This window comes from Etheostoma spectabile, chromosome 22, assembly GCF_008692095.1.
Source record: "Etheostoma spectabile isolate EspeVRDwgs_2016 chromosome 22, UIUC_Espe_1.0, whole genome shotgun sequence".
Classification (NCBI taxonomy): domain Eukaryota; kingdom Metazoa; phylum Chordata; class Actinopteri; order Perciformes; family Percidae; genus Etheostoma; species Etheostoma spectabile.
In genome coordinates, this window is record NC_045754.1 from 13,066,431 (window position 1) to 13,071,671 (window position 5,241).

At 40.3% G+C, this 5,241-nt stretch overlaps 1 protein-coding gene and 1 long non-coding RNA gene across 10 annotated transcripts in view; one reads left to right on the plus strand and one right to left on the minus strand.

The window, feature by feature from the left end:
• Positions 1 to 5,241, minus strand: part of arfgef1 (ADP-ribosylation factor guanine nucleotide-exchange factor 1 (brefeldin A-inhibited)) — a 54,843-nt gene that overhangs the window by 34,487 nt on the left and 15,115 nt on the right. The gene's annotated exons all lie outside the window — the stretch shown is intronic.
• The window catches only part of LOC116672590 (uncharacterized), a 17,327-nt gene continuing 12,252 nt past the window's right edge, over positions 167 to 5,241 (plus strand). The window contains exon 1 of the long non-coding RNA XR_004327593.1: positions 167 to 177. This is a non-coding gene — a long non-coding RNA (uncharacterized LOC116672590). The remainder of the gene's footprint in view (positions 178 to 5,241) is intronic.

Below are 5,241 nucleotides of genomic sequence, written 5' to 3' on the forward strand. Positions count from 1 at the left end.
GTGTGTGTGTGTGTGTGTGTGTGTGTGTGTGTGTGTGTGTGTGTGTGTGTGTATGGAAAACAATTATTTTGCACAAGTTTTGCAAGTAACATTTTATTTTATTTAGTGTTCTGAATGAGAAAAGGGAAATTTCACAGATCAAGGTGTTTGTGTGTTGATTTGTTTAACTGTTTCACTGTTTAGAAATTCAATAACTGCAACATATTTTCAAAAGTCAATGAGTTATTGTGTTAAATAATCGTGATTTGAATATCGACCGAAATAATTGTGATTAGGATTTTTTTCTCCATAATCGAGCAGCCCTGGTTACTACTACTACTACTACTAATTAGTCTGTTATTGTTATTATTATTCTATTATCAACGAGTTGTTTAATCTATAAAATGTAGCAGAGCCCAAGGTGACAGCTTAAATTGCTCGTCTTTTCCCCCTTATAGCCCAAAATCCAAATACATTAAATGTATAATTATAAAGAAGAGGAAAGCATCCTCAAATTTTACAAGTTCCAAATATTTGGTATTTTTCTTGTTATATGACTTATGAATACTCAAATAATAGGTATGCAATTTATGAGCAATTTATAAGCTGCGGATGATGGTAAGAGTTTCCCAACGAACTACACAGTGTATTGTGTGGTGGATTATGTCAGGCTGCTCTATAGGAGTCAACGATCAATCATTTATTATCAGAATTGTTGTTGATTTATTTTCTGTTGATCAACTCATCCATTAATTGACTACCTGTTTCAGCAGTAATTATATCATGATAATGAATGCTGCACTATGATACCATGAAGATCAATCTATAGAATACCGGTATTCTCGCTGTGTACTCCCTTCAAACTTTGAAATCCTTTACAACACAAACAGCAAAGGATTTTTTCACCAAAGTGAATAATCAGCACAGTCCGACCTTTGATCTCTCCTTGCCTGCTACCCATTCACTTTAGCTGGAGTGCTAGACAGAGCCTGACATCATAGAGCTGGACCCGAGAGAAAACTAGAGCAATATCACACTGTGCTGCACGCTACAGTGAAATTCTGTCTCTACTTGCTCTGCTGCTTAGTGTCTGTGCAGGTCTGCCGCTCTGTAGGCCATAATATAAAAGTTATAGCAGGACTCTAGAGGTCAACAATTTCTGAATCACAGTGTTATCAGATGCGCACGCACGCACACGCACACACACACACACGCACACGCACGCACACGCACACACACACACACAAAAAGACAGGCAGGTGGGCACACAGGCCGCCAGTTTGATGGGACGGGTGGGGATTGTCATATTGTCTGTGTAGTAACCGTCAAATAATTAGCTTGGTGTGTCAGGAGTGTTGATGAGAAATTGTCACCCAGGGATTTGAACAGTGAAACCATGGCAACGGTGGGTGGTGTTTCTGATGAGAAAGAACAGATATATACGTGCTGGATACTCCTGAGACTGGGCCGACACGAGCAGCAAATTAAAGCTGTGGAATCACGACTTATCTGGCAGCTACCAGTTTCAAAACAAACACACATTTATAGAGTGCAAACATATGCCAGGAGGCAGGCACAGGCAGCTGAGTGGGACTAAAACACACATGCAAAACTAAATCTCATCTCATTTTTATCAACTCAGCCATGATACAATCAGAACAAACACTGCAATGACGGATCGCAGTAGGAGAAAACTGGATACAAGTATTTTAGTCTGCATTTGCCTTGCAGCAGACAGGGTGAGACATCACAAAATGGCTAATCATAGTCTGATCAGGTGTCCCGATATAAACCAAAACACTGGATAGAAATTTCATAAGCACAGGAACCCAAGAATACTTTACTGGGAAGTTGTAATTTAGTTGTAATTTAGTGGACAAGTTAAAACACTTGGTTGATGAATGCCAAGTTCTAAAGCAGCTTGTATCAAATGCAAATACCTCACACATATTTCTGTGTTCTGTGGTAGTTGCTTTATAAAAATGTTTAGAATTTGTTCTGTACAGGCAAGAGCCCAGAAATGGCAGCATTTACTTACTTTTTAACGCAACCCCACTTTCCCTCAGCTCTGCAATAGTCACACTAAATACCTTGAAGACCCTGTGTTTTGTGCCCTGGTATGTCCCAGGACCTTGGTATAATCAAAGAACAGCAGCAGAACTAATTCAGTGTAGTGGGTACAACCTCCTCCACACTGCTGTCACACAATTCTACAGTGATGAGATGAAACCGCACTTTTCAATATAATGGGTGCACATGAAAATTAGGACATGGGGCTTTTTGCCAATCGAGTGAAACTTTGAAAATGTGAAAGTGAAATTTGAGAAACGGACTACCACAAAAACCCAAAATGTGTGCATTCATCGCATTGTCTCCACAAATTCATTACTCTCCTATTACCTCTTAAAAGCAACTTCTCTAAGAAGCCAAAACTATTGAAAATACAACTGTGAAAATGATGGCACAATAAAGGCATTTACTCCAATTGTTTGATCTGACTCAAAGAAACTATTAAAGTTCCTGCTCTTTGGATGTTTTTATATAGACCTTAGTGGTCTCCTAATACCACATCGGAAGTCTCTTTCCCAAAATTCAGCCTTGGTGCAGAATTACAGCCACTAGAGCCAATTCCACAGTGAGCTTCCCTTAGTATGTGCCTTTTCTAAGTCTGTAGCTTTTGAGGAGGGGCAGGGGGGCAAGTTGGAGGCTGGGGGTGTGGTCTTGACCAACCGCCAATTTGCTCATTTGAAAGCCATGATGTCTCCCTTTCATGGGTGGGACAAATTCTCTGGGCTCGCAAAGTAGAGAAAGGGGAGGTAACCTTGCCCCTTATGACCTCATAAGGGCTAAGATTCCAGATCGCCCCATCTGAGCTTTCATTTTCTCAAGGCAGAGCAGGATACCCAGGGCTTGGTTTACACATATCACCATTTCTAGCCACTGGAGGACCATAGGCAGGCTGGGGGAACTCATATTAACATTAACAAACCTCATAAAGTGACATTTTCATGCCATGGGACCTTTAAAACAAATGGAATTGTACTGGAAACGCATTGTTAATGAGTATAAACAACTATAACTTTAGTCAAATACCATTATCATAATTGTTATCAGGGCTCCAGACTGTAACCAAAGGGTAAATCAGAACGCAGATGAGGCAGAGATGACGTTGAAACTTAACACAGGCTACTTCGTTGCTAAAGGAGGAACTACCCTTCACCAAATTCAAAAGCCAGCTCAACCTTCAAAAGGAAGAATGCCCCATGTGTTATCATACATTTGTAACAAGTATTGTTTTTAATTGTGAAATGACCAAAAGGTTACTAAGCACTTTGTTACCAACACCTTTTTTTTTTTTTTAATTCTGAATGTAGAGGATATTTGTTCTGTCATGACAGCAATGGTGCTGTCGGTTGACCTTCTATGTTGCATCTTCAAAAGTGCACATTAAAGCGTGACACTGAAACAGCACATTGTAATTTCTGCATCTATTATCAAAGTATTTATTAGTAACACAGTGGAAATTAGTAGAAATGGGAATATTTGTTTAGCATGTTGATTTACAGTGTGTGCCCTTACATTTTCTGGTTGCGCCCCTAGCATTTTCAGTTGGGGCCCACTGTGCTCCTAGTGAAAAAGGTTAGTCTGGAGTCCTGGTTACCATTACCATTATTGCTGTGCTGATGCTTCACCAGGGGATAATAAGATTACTGGCTCCCATGATGCTCCCCTTAAAACAAACACTATGGCTGAAACACTGCTTTTACTAAAGCCCAGTGGGGAAGTGACATACATAATACACCTATTTCACTGACATGATACATGAGAGGGAGCCTTCCTGCTCTCTGGTGAGAGAAAGCCCAGACCTCAACACAAAGCCTTTGAGAGCTCCATAATGTATGAGAGCAGCCTGCTAAGCCCCAATCACCTCCACCATTTCACTTGTGTTTAATATACATACTCCCCTCGTACGCTGACTATTACGGAGCTAGATTTGTTTCTTTATTACATGCAAAAAAATAAATGATCTGAGAGAAAAGTTTTTTATACCAGTAGCAACAAAAATCTAAATACTTTTTTAAACTCTTAATTTTTTGCTATTGGTGTAAAAATTATCTCAAAAAAAGTGTTTCTCTCAAAACGGAAAAAAAAATTCTCAATGTGAAAATAGTGTCATGGGCGGGGCCACGTTCCTATTGGCAAGTTGGGTGAGCACTGTCTTGTCTTGGGAGTCCATCTGAATCATAACACCATTGTCACCGTCATAGATAGATAACTAGCAGCCAGCCCATTTCTAAATAAAGAGCTTTAAATTATCAATAATAATTAATAATGCATCTCTTAACCCTCATTGCAGCCAAGAATTGCATCCAGGTAGCGAGGAAATGATGATAAAGCATTGATGTCTCTAAATGTTCTAAAATTATAATCATCACTGATGAACATGACAAAGAAATGTTTATACCCTAGCTTTTAAACAGTAGCTGGTTTTTCTTACAAAATCCTTATTTCCCTTGTGGATGCCAGTCTCGGCAGGAATGCAGAACTTGGTGTTACACCCACTGATGGCGGTCCATCCATGACTGCAGGACCTGGAGCTCACTGCCAGGGTTTTAGTTTGACTGTTAAAAAGTGTTAGGATAACTAAAATGTATTTATTCATAAGCGGGCTGGTTGGTTGTATCACTAACGCTAGCATGCACCAACAATGGTGGTGGGCTCCAGGGGGGTTGTGCCGCTGCTACCAGGTCTGGAGCTCTCCGTGTCCCGCTGGAGATCCGATCAGGTCAGGTCGAGGGCGGCAGCAAAGCTTTTTAGCAATGTTTCCACACTGGCCAAGCCCCACTGATGACGGTCCGTCTCGAGGACCTGGAGCTCACCGTCAGTGTCTCAGCTTGACTGTTAAAAAGTGTCTGGCTGTTAGTTAGCTAACGCTAGCTTCCGTGCTCAACTAAGGCAGCGCATCTATGTTGATGACAATGGTGTAATGATTCAGATGGACTCCCAAGACAAGACGGTGCTCACCCAAGTGGCCAATAGGAACGAGGCCCCACCCATGACACTATTTTCACATCGAGAGAAAAATCCTGAGACAACCATAAAAATTGAGTCAAGAGCAAAAACTCTCGTTTTCAGAGAAAGACTTTTTTGAGAGAATTTCTTTTCACAACGATAGCAAAAAATATATATTTTAGAGTTAAAAAATGTATTTTGAGAGAGATTTTTTTTGCTATTGGTATGAAAACTTTTTCTCTCAAATAT